This window comes from Miniopterus schreibersii, assembly GCF_964146895.1.
Source record: "Miniopterus schreibersii genome assembly, chromosome: 2".
In the NCBI taxonomy this organism is placed as follows: Eukaryota; Metazoa; Chordata; class Mammalia; order Chiroptera; family Miniopteridae; genus Miniopterus; species Miniopterus schreibersii.
Window position 1 is genome coordinate 117,872,653 of NC_138102.1, and position 18,224 is coordinate 117,890,876.

At 34.2% G+C, this 18,224-nt stretch overlaps 1 long non-coding RNA gene across 1 annotated transcript in view; it reads left to right on the plus strand.

Annotated features, from left to right (window-relative positions):
• LOC308552985 overlaps positions 1-11,894 on the plus strand; it is a 206,504-nt gene extending 194,610 nt beyond the window's left edge. Inside the window, exon 4 of the long non-coding RNA XR_013998166.1 lies at positions 11,014-11,894. This is a non-coding gene — a long non-coding RNA (uncharacterized lncRNA). The remainder of the gene's footprint in view (positions 1-11,013) is intronic.
• The last annotated feature ends 6,330 nt before the right edge of the window (positions 11,895-18,224 follow it).

Genomic DNA, 18,224 nt, shown 5'->3' on the forward strand with positions numbered 1-18,224 from the left:
AGAGGTCAGATCATTTGCATAACTGTTTCAAAGTCTAACTGTCTATATAGGTACTTAAAAATTACAATCAGATTTTTAAAACTATCAAGCATACAAATGGTCGGTTCAAACTGAACTTCACCAAATTGGTCTGTTTGGGTACAATATTTTTCATCAAATTGCAGTTAAAGAAGAGGAAGTTATAATGAATAACTTTACCCAGATGTTGCCAAGTCTACCAGTTCCACGAAATCACTTTCCCCTTCAAGTGTAAACAGAACACATATTCTTTCATAAAAAGATGTCTATGTCTCATCTGTAATGAAACAATCTCAAATCCTTTCTGTTCCTCATGCTCTTTCCTGGGAATCATTAGAGTTTAACCTTTCTTCAAGTGAGTTTGCCCTCATTTACTGCTTCTGCTAAATTTGAATCTCACTGATATCTGTCCTCTTATGGCTTTTACTTTATTCCTTCCCCAATGAGAAAAGAAAAAAAAAAAAGCTCATTTCCTTATTCCTTAACTTTTTCCAAACGCATTCTCAACATCCCCCCCTCAACAATTATACGTAATTGTAAAAGACTAATTTTTTTATTTTATTTTTTGCAAGATAGAAACAGGAGTTATATTGCAATTACTTCAAACATAAGGGGCATCCCTGTCCAAATGTCTTTGGCCACTGTCACCTGAGGGGTAGCAGTGCTCATATTATGTACTCTTAGCCTTCGACAGTATTGCAATCTCTCTGACTCCTGCATTCCTCTTCTCTCTAGCACCTTAGCCGCTCTCTCAACAGTATCACAGGAAACTCCAAATCAACTATCCCCATAGTTGCCATGTCACAAGAGTAATTAAGGTTTTTCTTTAAATGATATTTCTGTCCTTAACAGGAATTCTGCTGAATTATTTCTTTCTCCTTGCCTTATAAATTATGAAGACTTTTTTGAAAGACATAACTAACTTATTTTTCCTTTAGGCACTCTCTGCATTGTGCTGTCCATGACACATACACACATACTTTGAGAAAATGTACTCTATAAATATAAAATGACAATAATAATAGTAATTATTATTATGCATGGTTTCTTGTGTGTACAAGAATTCACCTGTGAAATGATCTGTTGATGATAGAATGAGATATTTAAAACCTTAGAAAGGAAAAAAGATCTAGTTGAAATGTGTAAAAGTCTTATTTTATTCAGCGACCCAATTTAAAAATAGTCTTGTTAGAAAGGTAATGTTCGAATATTTAGTGAACAGAGATCTAAATTTAATCGGTTGGCTTGAAAATGTTTGGAACTTTTCCTCATTCTAACAGAGTCCTGAAATATTATCTATAAGCAATCCTCGACTTTTTTGTACATTTGAATCATATGTCTCTTGTTCAGATTCCCACTTTTTAACATTACATATTCTAATGTCTTAAATACCTTGGGGGAAAAAAACAGGATTTTGACTTTTTTAAATCATTGATAAATATCTCAAGTTGTTAAATGATGATTCTGTCTGCCAATCAACATCTGAATATAAGCACCGTGACCATTTTTCAAAGAAATGTATGTGTATTTAAATAATTTATGGAATTTCAGCATCATTTTGACAAGAGTCAGTTTAAGATTAAAGCCGGGCTCTGGCTGGGTATTAATTCCAGCTCTGTAATTTACTAGCAAGTTATTTCACTTCTCTGGGCTTTAGCCCCCTCATCTGTCAAATGGTCAATAACTCATACATTTGTGAAAGAATTAAATGAACACAGGTCAAAATCTTAGATCAATGTCTGGCATGTAATAAATATTTAAAAGGGATTAGCTATTAAGATATAAAACTATATTATTAAGATATAAAATTATTATATTAAACTTCACAGGAATGGGGAAATGAGAGTAACTACTACTAGTGAGAAAACATTAAAATTAGTGGGTTATCCAATACTTTGCCCTCAATCAATTGCCAATTGCACTAATCTTCTCAACTGAATGATCAGTTGTGAAGAAACAAATGCACAAAATGCTCGGGAAAGATTATTATATCTAAATTATTTTATAGCACTGTTAGCTCTCAGGAGACAGAATCAAATCACCACTCATCTTACATAAATCTCCAAAAATATTAAATAAAAATAATTTGTAAGTTACTTGCTTTTTTCTTAATTCATTTATTTTTTTTCTTATGCTTATTTCATCATTAATATATTCTCTAAACAACATAGATTTTTGCATGCTCTATTCAAAATACATTATCAATTTATTCATATAATTCATGACTTTTAGGCTATTTAGAGCTTTTTCTCTTCCAGAGATTCCCAAGTGTCAGCAGTATCTTTATAAAACAGATGTTCTTATCTTTACTTACAAGTGACTTTTCCTGCCTTTCACAAGTTATAATCTATAACTATGCTACAATTTAAGAAATCCTGACAGTTAATTTCTTTGAGACATTAGTTTATTAATGTACACCGGCCTTTCCTCAGATTATCCATGATTATCAGTGAAGATTTAAAAAGATCAAAATTTTAAAAGAATTAAAGCCATAAAGTGAGGTAAAGTCCCATGTCACTAGAGCTACATGGTTAAGAGTAAAGATGACATACACCAGTCATACATTCTCCACCCCACTGCCTACCTGAGAGAGGAGTGAAAACCAGGGAGAGGACTTAGATTACCTTTACTACTTTTTTTTAGTGAGGGACCCTCTGCTCAAAGAGAAGATGTGACTAGTTAAAATATATAAGTGAATAGCAGACTTTTTACACCTGGATGTCACTTCACAAAACAAGACAATTTATACTATTCTCTCTTTCTGCCATATACAAGAGAATCTTATGTGAACCATATTCTGAGAAAAGAGGTGCTGCTGCAGTTATGTTTTTGTTTCCTCCTTTCTTACTCCCTTCTTGTCTTCCTTCTTTCCTCTTGTTCACATACATCTCACATAATATATATTTCATATATGTAATTTTAAATGAACACATGCCATTAAAGCCATGCTATTTTTAAATGTTGTGTTACCTTTTCCTCCCTCTTGTTTGGCACCTGTTTTATCACCATCTGAAATTACCTTGATCTTTTATGTGTTAAGGTGTTTATATTATCTTCTCTCCCTTTTCCTGGCACAAAACCTCTCTCCAAAGAGTTTATTGGTATAAATCATTCCTTATTTTTCCTTTGTTGAAATAACCATACACAAAATGAACACAAGAAATAAACATGGGTATGTGTATGTGCATATGGATTCCTAAGTTAGGTAAAACTCAGCAATGAACCTACTTAAGTCATTTTATTGGTTGATTTTGAATCACTTTTCCATTACCTTTTACTGTAACTTATTTTCTGAAGTGTTCTACAACTTCTTGGTTAAATTTGGCATTTTTTACTTGGCTGAGCAATCATGAATTTCCTTTAGGTTACAAAATAGTTTTGCCTATAGTACCCCCTTCTAATTCTTTTCATCTTTTCTGTATTGGGAGTTATGTTTTTCTTCTTAGGTTTCTCTTTTAATTTTGATTAATCAAATAAATAAGTAGCTTGCTTTGGTTATGAGTCTTTTAAAAGAACCAGCACATTATTTAGTATCTATACTATTATTTGTAATATTTTTTCCCCACTCATTTTGACTTCTCTCCAAGTTAGTTAAAAATCACTGTTTTAGAAATACATATATATTTCTAAAGTAAATTTTATTTTATCAAAGTAACCACCTCCAACTCCATTAGGAAAGTAAGCATTGTAAGGATATTTAATGGTATGATTGCATTTTACCAAAATATACACTTATGCAAATTAAGCAATGAATCCCTGAAATTAGCATGTTTGTGTCTTCAAAATTTGTTTTGTTTTTATTATAAAATTATACTTTAATGTCAATCATTTTAGATTAAAAGAAACATGAACTTAAGACTATTAAGTCCATATATTTCAGAAGCTTTTTAATATCTAAAATAAAGTAACTTACCATGCTCAACATTGATTACTTTTTCAAGATCAGCCATGCTTTAAATGATTCTTAAATATTGGTCTTTGAAATCAAAAACAACTAGGAATCATTTTTTTGTTTTTTCTACATAATAATATGGCATAAAATGGCATATTTTAATAACTATCATTTCCTTTATGATAAAAATTATGGTATGTCATAAATTATAACATTAGGTCTTAAAAATATATATATATGTATATATATATGTATATATATATATATCTGTTGTATACATATCTGTTATCATTTAATCTTTATGATAATTTTAAAGGCCAAGTAAATGACAAGACAGTTTTATATTCTCATTATCTAAGAGATCACATTGGTGCAAAGATGAACAAATTCAGGAAATACGACTGAACCATTAAGATAGTGCAACAGTCCAAAAAATAGACTAAAAATTCAGTATGAAGTGAAGAAATTAAACATATTCAAGGCATACCACTTAACTACCAACTCTCATACGAATCACAGCACCTTTCATACGAGAGACAAACAGGAGAAGAAATAACCACTAACTCTTAAAATAAAAGTGTTTGACATGTACGGTTTTCAAAACAATAAAATCCAGATTTTCAAAAAATCTAAAATGCCAAACACTCATTAGGTATAAATCTGAGATACTGTTATTCTTGACTGTATTTGGACTTAACTTTACAATGAAATTACTTTGTGAACAGCCCTTAGCTTTGAATCATAGGCCCTTTACAAAGAGAATTAAATGATCTGCCTAGAGTCTTCCACCTTGGTCAGCACAAGACCGAAGATGTCACCTCTTGTGAAAGGTCTCCCATGTCAGCAAATTGTGACAGCACTCTCAGAAGTGTACTTAAGAAATAGCAGGAGTGAGGCTAATTTATCTTTCAGAAAAAGGAAACAAATCCATGACCCTCTTTTTAAGAAGAATAAGCATAAGCCAATTCTGCAAATTAAGTCTTAAAACTTAATTTCTTTAAAAAAAAAAAAAATGGTTAGCATAGGTAGCTAGATATTAATGAAGGAAGCAAAGGGAATCAGACATTCTTAAGTATAATCAACTGGGGACTGTGAGCCTGCTTGCTCCGCCAGAAAACTACAGCTTCACACACTCCCCAGGGAACCACCAGTGTGTTCCATCCGGATCACTTGGGGAAGCAGTAAAACAATAAAGGGGGAGATAAGCACATGTGCAACAGGAGCCAAAATGGTAACCATAGAGGCCTGTCAGCCTAACCTGGGAAAGGGATCGATTGGCTAGAAGGTAGGCCCATTAAAAGCCTATGAGAGCTTGGGAAGTCGATTTGTTTAAAAAGAGCTCCTGATGAGTAGCGACGTTGAGCATTTTTCATGTCTCTTAGCCATTTGTATGCCCTCTTTAGCATAACCCGTGGACACAGACATTGGTATGGGGAAAGCCTGCGGGTGGGAGGCATTTTATCATTAAATGAAAATAAAGCTTGTTCTTGGATTGAATGCTACATTGAAAAATAAAAAGAGCTCCAGGTCCTTCCCAAACCCTCGATAATATAACTGCAAAGAACAAAGAGCTCCCTCTATTGCTGGGGAACAGCACTCGCCCATCTGTGCACTCTTCTCTCTCCACAGCCACATGGTGTTAGCAGCCATGTGGCCTTAGCAGCAGCCTGGCAGAGGGCCACAGGGACTCCAAACATAGGCTCCAGGTGGGAGCCTGTATACAGCAGCAGAGCAACAGGGAGCAGCCAGGAACACAAGCTAAGATGGTGAGAAAGACTGGACTGGACTGGACTAGCCTTGGCATGGCACAGAATCTCTGGGCATTGGCCTTATTTCTGGCCCTGACTTTCTATGACAGGAGAGCTGGAGATAGGGCACTGTGAATCCAGGAGAGGCTGCCTTCTATTTTCACCCAAATAAATCTTTCTACCAGACCTCATCCTCCCTTGTGCATCCCCCAAAATGCTTTTTCTCATGACACCGCAAGAGCCCCACTTCCACTAGCCACAAATCGAATCTGCCTTTATTATCAATATGTAATTAGAAACACCTAAAGCATCTCCTCATAAGTGGGTTCTGATGTCAGCTATGGGTTCTGTTGTCTGTTTAAAATACAAGAAGGAAAGAAGGGAGGGGATGAAGAGGGAGGGAGAGAAAGATGAAGGGAGATAGGAAGAGACTAAAAACACCACAAGTTACTTTGAATCTTGAATTGTGCCTTAACCATCTGTAGCAAAGACCAAGTGATCAGGACATGACTCTCCTTGAAACAGGATTAAAGTTTCAGAAGTAAGATGGTGTGAATCATCTTGGATTGAGGAAAATCATTCTTGTAAATGAATTATAAAAAATTTATAGTATTTTAATCTCAAAAGAGTGAACAAGTAAAGACCAAAGTCTTATTTTCGCCTATAGCATTTAAGAACCTTAGTTTGATAACTCTTTGGAGGTCAAGTTTAGAACAAGAAATAGAAAGTAGTTTTTTGGGTTTAGTTTTTTGTGTTTTTTTTGTCTTTTTATAGCATCTATTGAAACAACAGGACTTCTCATCAGAATCATTTCTTCTCAGAAACAAAGTCCTTATTTTTTAATGTCCAATAATTTATTCAAAATGAAGAAAAATCTGTTATTTCCAATATTCTCTGTGAGAACATTGTCTGAAATACTAGTTGCTCAGGAACATTTTTGAGACTGCTAGGAGAAAAAAATGTCCATATTGAAAATTATTTAAAGCCACATGTGCCATGTACTAGCCAATTCACACTTTTTCAAAAGAACTTCCCTTACAGACTCCCTTTAGAGAGTTAAAAGCTCTTAACATAATAGCTGATGCTTCACAAATGGCCGACTTTGCATCACAAATCAGTGTCTCTCCCATTAAAAAGGAAAAGAGCCTGTATCCTACATTGCTGTTCTGATATTTTACGAGTTATTATATCACTTGTACTATCCAAATACATTCAGAACTTTGTTTATGTTTTGACATTTTACAAGTTATACATAATACTCAGTTGTGTTTGGAATAATTTTATAAATCTCCATATTAACATTTGAGCTCCCAATATCAAATTCTGCAAGTCTCCGTGATGCTGTTCCCATAGTCCAAATAAGAAACGACATATAACAAATTTGAGAGCTGGCACTTTGGTTAAATATTTCATTGCCCATTATGAAGTTCTAACTAAACAACTTTTCTTTTTTTTAAGCCAAGATTCATCATAATTAAAGATGTTATGGAAATCCAACTCAGCAAGCTTAGCAGTAATTTAGAAAAGCAAAATAAAAAAACCATAAATGAGCAATTTGCATGTTTTTTCTCCTCTATTTCATTGCCACAGTGGTGGGAAAATAGACAGTTTATGGATTATGGTGGTCTCATCATTTCTAGTAAATCAACTGACTGACCAAAGTCTCCAAAAACTTTCATGGTTCATGAAGTTTTAAATTACAAATTCTCACATCATCCATCTTCCAATTTATAGCAGCTGGAGCAAAAATCTAGTTCTAAACAATTAGCTCAGAAGATGCTGGCCCCTTTTTGTTTGGTTCCCTCAGTATCATTCTTGAATGTGAATCCTAAGTTTCTACGCCAATTCCTTGGCCACCACTCAAATGGGTTCCAAATATTTACTCTCTTGGACTCATTATTCAACGACAGCTATTTTGATAGCATTAGCTTACATTGATCACAAATGTATCATATTTTTTTGTGTTTTTGTTTGTTGATTTTTTAAAAGAGAGAAACATTATAGTGAATTACAGGAGAAATACAATGAAATGTATCAGATGACAATCAACTTGCTATTAAACAAATTGAAGTACATGAACCAAAAGACATGCCCTAATTTTCTGCCTGTTGGTTTGTAATTTATGGCCTAAAAGGGTCCATATAAGATAGTTGCTGCTCAGGTATCAAGAATATATGTGGATTATTGTGTTCCCAGCCTATGTGATATCTTAAAAATGTTTAGTCCTACTGACTAATCCCTACTCCCTGAAGTACCTTTTCTTCTTGTTTTCTCAAAAAGGATTTTTGGTTTTTCTTAACTAGTTATTCCTTCTCCACCATCTCCCATTACTGTTTCTTTATGTTTGGCATTGAGCCCTCTAACTGAATATTGTACTTGTCCCCATAGATTTAAATATTATTTTATGCTGACAACTCCAAAACTCTATCTCCTCCTCAGACTTCTTGGAATCCAAGCACTCACATCCAATTTCCTTTATGAAATGTTTAACTGACTGTTTCACATGGATCTCAAATAATTCCAACTGTACTCTTACTTCCTGGCCTTCCATGAATTGTTCTATCCCTGTGCCATCACCTACTCAAACTACTGAAAATGATAGCCTATAGGTGATCATACTAGAAAACAAAGTAATCCTAAATTCCTTCCTCTTCCTTGCCATCCAAATGTAATCTGTCAGCATCTCCCATGATTTCTGCCTCAAAAATGCATTTGAATCTGCTTTTCTTCATCTCATCTTCCACCACTTTTTTGGAAACCCTTTTCCAAGGCTACTAAAATAGCCCCCTCCCTGTTGTCTCTGCTTTTCCCTAGGTCTTCCTCCATTCCATTGTCACGCAGTAGCCAATTAAACATGAGACAGATCAGGTCAGGCCTCTCTGCAAAATCCTTTAACATCTCCTCATTGCACTTTAAGTCTAATCTCCCAATGTTGGCCTACATGACTCTTGGTAATTTCTCAATTCTTACATAGTCTTTTAATTACTATTAGCATCATTTCATCTCCTCTAACATGACAGACTTCTTCCCAATTTAGGGACATGGTATTTGTTTTCATACTACCTCAAATGTTATTGCTCTCTAGGGTTCTGAGTGAGGATGGCTCTGTCACATCCTTTAAGCCTCAATTTAAATGTCACCTCATCAGTGAGACCGTTCCTTACCTACCTTACATGTTGTTACTCTCCACCAATGTTCTCTGATCATATAAGCTTAAGAATTAAGAGTACAGACTCTATTCAAGCTCACATCCCAGCCTTACCTTTTTCTACCTTAGAAAGCTGGACAATTTGACCTTTTGTGTCTGTTTCATCATTTTTAAAGCACAACTTACAACAGTACCTACCCCATAGATTAGGAAGATTCATTAATGAATAAATACATAGATTGGGTTCTGGCCCTGCTCTGTTAATGCTCAATAAATGTTGATAATTTTCTTCATAATGCTTCAACAGTGACAATTACTCATTTATTAATGTGCTTGATTTTGTTTTGGTTTATGGAATCTCCTAGAGGACTAAGATCTCTAGTAAGCATAGTATATTTATATCGCTTTTCTTTTTTATATCGTTGTAGGCTCAGTGACCAATCCAATGTTCAACACACAAATGTAATTGAATCAAAAAGTATTTTTGAATAAATTTTAATACTCCTAATTAAAGATACTTCTGGTTATTGTTTTTCCTCTGACTATAGAAAAAAAAATTCTTCATAGCTTTAACCAAATGTTTTACTCATGCGCTGATAATATCATTATACATATAAAGAATTATATAGTATACTCGTTTTTAATCTTAGGTTCACTCTCACTAAACATAAAATGTTTCAGCCATGAGTCGCGAGATCCATTCGCACATTACTTTCCCTTTATTTTCTACTTCTGTCTTCAAAGAAAATCTTATCTTTTAATATGGGCTTCCGCCTTTCCCAACACACCAGGGGCTTTCACTGTAGCTTTCAGGCCCTTCTGATCTCTCAGACACCAATATAAAAGTTTAAAGGCCTCTAAAACTTATCAGACAAAAGTTCTGTTACTGTTGTTGTTATTGTTGAAATTGCAACACTTTCTCTTGACCTCTGCATAGTTGAGCTCTGCAAAACAATGTTTTAGGCTGTAGATCACAGGGATTTTTACTCTTTGTTTTCTTCTATATTTACTTTGAAGTTTGTCTTAGACCATCTCCTTTCCGGAGATAGGTCTCAGGGTTACCAGTCTTCAAAGGGACTGAACCCTTAGTTTCATGTCCATGTATGACCTGTCTTCCTCTGGGCTGCCTGGCAACATTGGCTACACCTACTCAAGAGCCTCTTAGTGACTCATCATGTCCACTCAGACTGTAGCAGTGTAGCACTCCATTCTAGTCTTTAGTTCTTATTTGATAAATATATAGTAGAAGTTAAATGTCATGTTAAAAAACAAACAGAACTCACATAAAACAATGTGACCCTGGAAATAACTTGCTTCCTTATCTATAGCCCCTCTTTGTGTTATCTGGTTACCAAGCAATAAGCCTCACCCTGTATGGGCAAAATTCTGTTCAAATTAAAACTGAAACATATTTAAGTTTATTTTGAGCACTTTCATTATGTTATTTGCTTTGGCACAATTAGAAAATCATATATAAAGGGATGTTACAGTAAAGAAAACACACATGACAAATACAGGAAAAAAATGAGCATACCTATAGTCATTATTAAAGAAATACCCATTGAAACAATAGGATTTCATTTTCCACATATTTTATTGGAAAAGATTATTAAGTTTGATGAACTCCAGAGCAGATATAAGTGTGCATTATTGGCTGAAGTATAAATTAGGTCCCCATTGTGGAAGAGAGCTTAGAAATATCCAGGAAAACTCAAAATGCATATATACTTTGACCCAGCATTTGTACTTCTAATAATTTACCTATCAAATAGCAAATAAAGTACACAAGTTTACAAAGATATAGTAAGCATTACTATTTCTACAAGGAAATAGTAAGCACTTTTTCTCCTTTTCCACCTGCCATCTCCGATTCTTTTTTAAAAAAATGTGTTTTTTATTGATTTTATAGAGCGAGGCATCGATCGGCTGCCTCCTATACACTCCCTAGTGGGGGTCGAACCTGCAACCTAGTCATGTGCACAGATCTGGAATCAAACCAGCAACCTTGGTGCATGGGACCAGACTCAACCCACTGAGTCACACCTGCCAGGGCTGCCATCTCCCATTTTTAATTCATGTTCTTTCAGTAGGGTTAATATTCCAAGCCCCAAGAATAGCATGTAACCAAACTTGAACAGAGTGCCTCAAGAGAAAGACTTATGAAACAATCAGACCCAAAGAGAGTAATTCTTTTCCTTTTGCTTTAGGAAACAGAAGAGACAATCTTTTCTGCTTTCCTGGGACAAGGCTGTAAGTCTGGAGCTACTGGAAGCCATTATGCCATCTTGAAAGGAGAGAGAGCCTAATGAGAGACTCGGCCCAGAGGAGACGCAAGCTACATATGGAGAAACCGGTTACATTAACTGAGGCTATAGAGCCAAAAATACTCAAAGTCCATTGTACTCATGATTTTTTTTGATTTTTTTTTTTTTTAGCTGTGATAGTAACTAAATTTCCTTTTATGTGTAAGCCAGTTTTAATTGGGTTTTATGACATTTTTAAACCAAAACAAACCAAACTAATAAAAAGATAGTATTTCAGCACACATGATAAAAATTATCTCTGTAGAGAATTTTGTTTGGTATTTATGACACATGCTCAAAAGAAATACCAAGCAGCTACTAAAGGGAATGTTATATAGCTGTGGACATTTCTATACACAGACATCCAGGATATAAGAAAATTCTAGAAACAAAAGTATATCAGAGTGCCATTAAAAAAAATTAATCAACATGTACATACATTTGTATAGACTTGTATATGAATAGAAAATTGTTGAAATAGTGAATAGTGGTTATATTCAGATTTCTCATTTAATGGCATACTTTTTATTTTATACTCATCTGCACTGTTTCAATATTTCACCATGAACATGTACTTAAATTTATAATAAAGTCTGCCTTTAAAAAAAAAACATTGAAGCAGCAAAACACTATTTTTTTCTTTCTAGCCTATTCAAGGTAAAATCAATCTACTATAGAAGAGGGAGTGCGATCTAACATCATTTACTATTTCTTTCTCTGCTTACAAATTAATGGTGTATATATCATACAATTGCAACAACAATGCAAATTGAAATGGAAAATGAGGAAAGATGTCCATGCATCAAGCAAAAATATTTTTCTTAATATAGTCAATATAATTGATGTGGTGTGGTGGACAGACATCAAGGTGGTCTCCATGATTCCATCACTAGTGTTCACTGCCTTGAGTATGACTTGCTCATATCCGATGGAATACGGCAAATACGATGGATATCACTCTTGTGATTATGTTACATCATATGGGAAAGGTGATGGAATGTCACTTCTGTGACTATATTACACAGGATTAAGTCTTGTCAGCCAACTAGCTCTAGTCTTAGGTGCTCCCTCTCTCTCTCTCTCACATGGGTTTTGAAGTTAATTTGAGTACTACGATGAGGAGGAAATAAATTTGCCAACAACTTGAAGGAGCTTGGAAGCTGATTTCTTTCTTAGTAGAACCTTCAGATAAGTACTAGCTAAGCTATGCCTGGGCGTCTGACCCACAGAAACTGTGAGATAATAAATGTGTGTTGTTTTAAGACACCATTTTTGTGGCAATTTGTTACACAGCATAAATAGCCAATACAGATGAAATAGGCTTAAATTCTAAACTCCATAAAACAATGTTCATCACGTGTGTGTTTTAAAAAACACATCAATGTAAGAAAGCTAAATGTTTTTAAGTTATAACATATTAACTAAAAGGGAACATAAATAATAAAGAAAAAATAAGACACCAAGAAAAAATTATGTTTTCCTTTCAGAATTATAAAACCCAACCTTCCTTTGCTAGTTTCTGGCATAAAATAAAATTCAACATTGACTTTTCTTTTTTAGTAATTTAAAGCTTAAAACATGAAAAGTGTTGGTGCTTTCTGGAAGAAAAAAATGATACAAAACACACATTTTTAAAAAATGGAGTAACCAGGTAGGATAAAACAAACATGTATCATACCAAAGGGAGATATAAGAATAGTTTGGTTTACATCAAAATCATTTAATGCAATCTCAATCATTGATTTATAAATAATGCAAATTTAATGAGATAGTCTATCCTGAGATGCATGTATGAAACTTTCAGTAAATTCAAAGGGAACTGTACTTGCATACCTAAAATTTAAATTGTCTCCGTATAAAGCAATAAGAATGCAAACATGTCCATATTTATAAAAACATTTAGAATGTGCTGTTTTCTCTGACTTGTATTTATCTAACTATATGCATACTTAAACACTGATTTTGAAATATAAAATGAGATCCCTTCCAATTTTCAATGAATTTTAATCAAGTCAACCCACACACAAACTCTTCCATAAAGACATATTTTTATGTGAAATATTTTTTTAGTAGAGTTCACATAAATATAGCCTCTCTGACTTTATAGTAACTGAGGCAAAAAATGTTGATTGAGAATTTATTTTTCTTACAGCTTGTATATGTTTTCTTTTTCTTGGATTGTCTGCCCTGGTAGTTGAGGGATTTGAACAATTCTTTCCACAATGGTAACAGAGTCACAGGTCAAAAGTTTCCAAGCACGGACTAATCCTAAACAGCAAAATAAATGTCAAAATGTATGCAAAAATATACAGAAAGGTTATTGATCTTGTAAAAGCAAAATATACCAGAAAATTGCCTTAAGAAAATAAAACTTGTATTTGTCTAACAAAACCTATCAATAAGTATGTAGTAATCACATCAGCTCCAATAAAAAACTTTAAACAAAAGCGGTATCTATGAGGCCAAGGAAAAAATTTAATGCCTGTTATGAAAGATAATGGAGGAACAGATAGTGGCCACTCTAATTTAGGAAACAGATACCAACCAACTGGAAAAACTAACCACTTAAATTTTTTTAAAACATCAAACTGATGCTGTGAATAAAAGTTTCCAGAATTAAATGAAGAACTGTAGTAATTATCTGAACTAAAACTCAAAAATGTGTTTCTGCTTCATTTTTGAGGCAATTTAGGAAAAAATTTGCTTGGAATTTTCATTTTATGGGATTGTATAACCATGTTTTATGAATTCTTATTTCTTCACACAAAGGTTAAGTAAAGATTTTACTCAAGATTGAGAGTAAGTAAAGAAATCTACCACACAGGTACAGAAATATCTTAAAGTGTACACTTTACATAACTTTCTAGGACATTATGTAAGCATTATGAAGAATAGGGGCTTTATCCTAAGGCTACTGTAAGCCATCCAGATAATCAGCTTTTCATTTGAAAAAATTTGCTTTGGCTATAGTATAGAGAATTTGTCGTCAGCACAGAGGTGTAAGGGTAACAATGTAGATGTCAAATTAAGAGACTGTGAACTGGACAACTGTGTTTCTCTCTTCTATACCTCACCTTCTTTTCTGTGCTTCCTTTCCTCTTTGTTCATATTTTGATTTCAAGTTTCATCCCTTCTATGAAACATTTCATGAAATTCTATCCCAGCCTGCAGAGTCAATCATTCCTGCTTTTGTGCCCCAATTAAACCCAGGATATGTTTCCATCCTGACACATAAATCACTGTAATGCATTTAGTTGTGTATATACATTGGTCCTTGTACTAGTCAATAAATTCTTAACAAAATTCTTTTCTGTCTTCAGCATCTAACACAATTTTTAGCCTTACACTGATCAAGAAAGTTTTGTTTGAAATATGAAAGTTATTTTGATAACCTTTTTCAGTACCCCTCCTAAAGATCACTCTTAAAAAGACACTTAAAGTATCCACCTTGGCAAATTTGAATGAGTTATTTCAACAGCACTATAACTTAGTTGCTAAAGAAAGGTATCTTGTCCATGGTATTCACACTGCAACCCTTGAGATGAGAACAATGCCTGGCATATAGGAGGCACCTAAAAAATATTTGAAGAATAAAATTAAATTGTTGAAGAATATTTATTTATGTTTATATTTTTTAAATGATTATTTTTAATCTCAATTGTCAGCTTTCCTCTTCCCTTTGAAAGTGTCATCCACTACTGGCATAGGTGGAAAATATAATTCACACCTGTTCCTAAGGTCTTCATTTGTTTACTGGCCACAATATGAAACCACATACTAAGATATCCACCAATAAGGCACATACTTCTGAAGGGTTACATAACATGAACACATTTTCCTCTACTTCCACAAAACCACTACACAATCATGACAGTGGAAAAGCAGAAGACTGGATACTGTAGTTGCGTTGGTCCAAAGGAAAGGCACTCAAAAATATTAAATGCTTCAGAGGGGAATTATTTTGTGACTATACCTCATGTCTTTGACCTTGGTCACCTCTCTTTATCCAGTAGATCCTATTTTTGTTATATCCTCAGACCTACCTAGTGCCCTTTAAGTAAACAATACCTTTTATATTATTTGATTTGGTGTTTGTCTCGTTACCTCACCAGGCCATGTGTCATGATAGGTAGTACATTTCCAAAAGCCCACTATTTAGTCTAGAACAACAAAAAGGAGCAAGAGAAGAATGAGCCTGGCCATCCAAAACTAGTCCTTTTACAGAACTGTGTCTCTCTCTCCCTCCTGCCTCCACTCTCTCACATACACACCATATATCGCTCAAAGAAAAGCATTAATTTTCAGTTTTCAGAAGCTAAATAGGCAAAGTCTATATTAAAGAGGAGAAGACAACTGAATACACCAGCAACGATGGCAGTATCATACAGTATCATGGAGAGGGAAGTTAGACTCCATCGCTACCCACCTGAATTAGTTTCCTAGGGCTGCTGTAACAAATTCCCACAAACTGGGTGGCTTAAAACAACAGAATTTATTCTTTCTAAGTTCTGGAGTCTAAAAGTTTGGAATCAAGTTGTCAGCAAGGCCATGCACTCTCTGTAAGTTCTATGTCAGGATCCTTCCTTGCCTCATCCTAGATTCGGGTGGTTGTTGGCAATCCTTGGTAGTCCTTGGTTTGTAGATTCATCACTGATCCCTGCCTCCCTTGTTGGATGGTGTGCTTCCCTCTCTCTGCATTTGTCTGTGTCTCTTCTCTTTTTATAAGGAAATTAGTCATAATGGATAATGTGCCCACCCTACTCCAGTGTGATAGCACCTTAACTAATTATATCTATAATAACCCTATTTCTAAATAAAGTCACATTCTATAATTCTTGGAAAGATATAAATGGCAGGATGTGGGGGTACAATATTCAAAACAGTACAACACTTTGGAAAGACCTTCCTGTACATTATATTGTAGTAGCAAATGGGATCCTTACTAGAATCTTCTATGACATAAATCAGCAGAAGCTTTAAAACCGTATAATTAATTTTTCCAAATTCAATATAAGGGTAAATATCTTCTTACCCTGACAGTCTAATGTTATATGCAGGTAATAACATATATGGAAATTCCATAACATTTTCACATGGAGTCTATTGCAAAATTCCCTGTTTTAACAGACATTCTTTTTACCCTCTCTCTCTTAGCGTTCATGTAATGTAACTTTTAAAATTAGTTGTTTGTATGTGCCTAACAACTCAAAGTTTAATAAAAGACATTTTTGGGGGGGTGTGTGTGCATGCGTGCGTGCGTGCGTGTGTGTGTGAGTTAACATGAAAGATCAAATCTACAATATCCCTAGCTTTCTGTCCTACAAGCAGTCTGGATAAAATAGTTTCCAAATATACTATTTCTACCTGAGCTAGTTACAATAGTTGAGTTTCATAAACTTACTTATCAATATAAGTACACTGCTTCCTATAATTTATTCCTAAACATTTTTTTTTAAGCTTCAAGAGAAGTTCAGGTGCCCAGGATATAAGCTTGCATTCATACATAATGTTTATGGCTGTTATTTCTATCAATTTACCCTCATTTATCTTCCCTCATCCCTTTCCTTGATCATGTAAATTATTAGTCTTACTCTCTGATTGCTTCCTTTAGATCAAGAAAATGAAAACTCCCATAGTATTTTAGGAGGAAACTGGGTTTATTAGATTTTAATGTAGACACCTCCTCTGTTTTATTTGTTACTCTTTATGACAATGCTCACAGTCATGACCACACTGACTATAGATAATGGCTTTGTTTTTACATAGGAGAGTTTGAATCCCATTCCTAATTCATAAAGCTACTTTGTGGCCTGTTCTCTTATAAATATATACTGAGTTTAGATTCCTTTTCCTTAACCTTGCACTATGTAAAGCCATATGAAACTTCTCTAGACACACCCTGCCTCGGGGCCCTTTCTGCAGCTGCACACCTACTAAAGTGCCACAGTGTTATGTGGAGGAACTCCAGAACATTTGGAGGCGGGAGCTTTTGTGGTATTGCCCTTTTTGAAGATTAGGTTAAATAAATCTGGGCCCAGCAGCATCTGAGAGGGGTTACTATTTATTCTCACACTTGAAGGAAAGAGCCTGTTCATCTTTGTTTCTGTCACTAAACTAATTCCCTATCCATGACTAAACAATTCTTCCCTGTCCCCGCCTCAATTTCACAGTAATTCACATACTTAGAAAATAGCTTTTGATGAGGAACTTTGCCAAAATCTAAATGAAGTCTAAATAACATATATTCCCCAGCCCTCACTAATCCATTATTTTAGTTACCTAGTCAAAGATCTGCAATAGTCAGCAGTGATTTCCCTTTACAAAAACCAGGTTCACCTCCCACCAGAAGGTCATATTTATGTATGCTCTCAGCATTCTTACCCTCTATGGCAGATTCTACCAGTTTATTGGTTCTGTAACTTTACACTGGATAAAACACATCTAGTCCTAAACAATTATTTACATTTAAAATGCCATTTAGGGACTTAAAATTATATTTATGTATCATTACTTACCACGTTATTCACACAAACCTTATAAAAAATATTTCAAGAAAGCAAAGTAAAATAACCCTACAGTTTCCTCAGTAAAATCCAAGGCATGAGAAGACTAAGTAAACAAAATATTCATGACAATATAGATTACTCAAAGACAGATTTCAAAGATAGAAATACCACTACTGAGAATAAATTCCCCAAGACTAGAGCTATTCAACCATATAGCACAGATAAACTCAAAGGGCCCAAGAAGATGGAGGAGTGAGAAGGAAAGGGAGAGCAAAAGAGAAGCAACGTACATTAGGTCACCTTTTAAACCCTGAGATTTTGTGATTCTATTAAATTATACCCTATGACTGTAGTCTAAAGCTTATTTCACAAGAGTATAACTCCATTTTTAAAAAAAAAAAAAAAAAAAAGGCAGGGAGAGCTATGATATTTTATTTTATAATTTATTTCTCCTCTAATAAATGCTCAACTCTTTTCTATAAATAAGATTCTACTCCATATGTTCTCTTACATAGTAACTTTGAACATAACTATTACTGCCCCAGGTTGTGTTAAAAAGGAAAATGCTTCACATAGTTAAAACATTGCATTTTACGTTTCCAAGAAAGA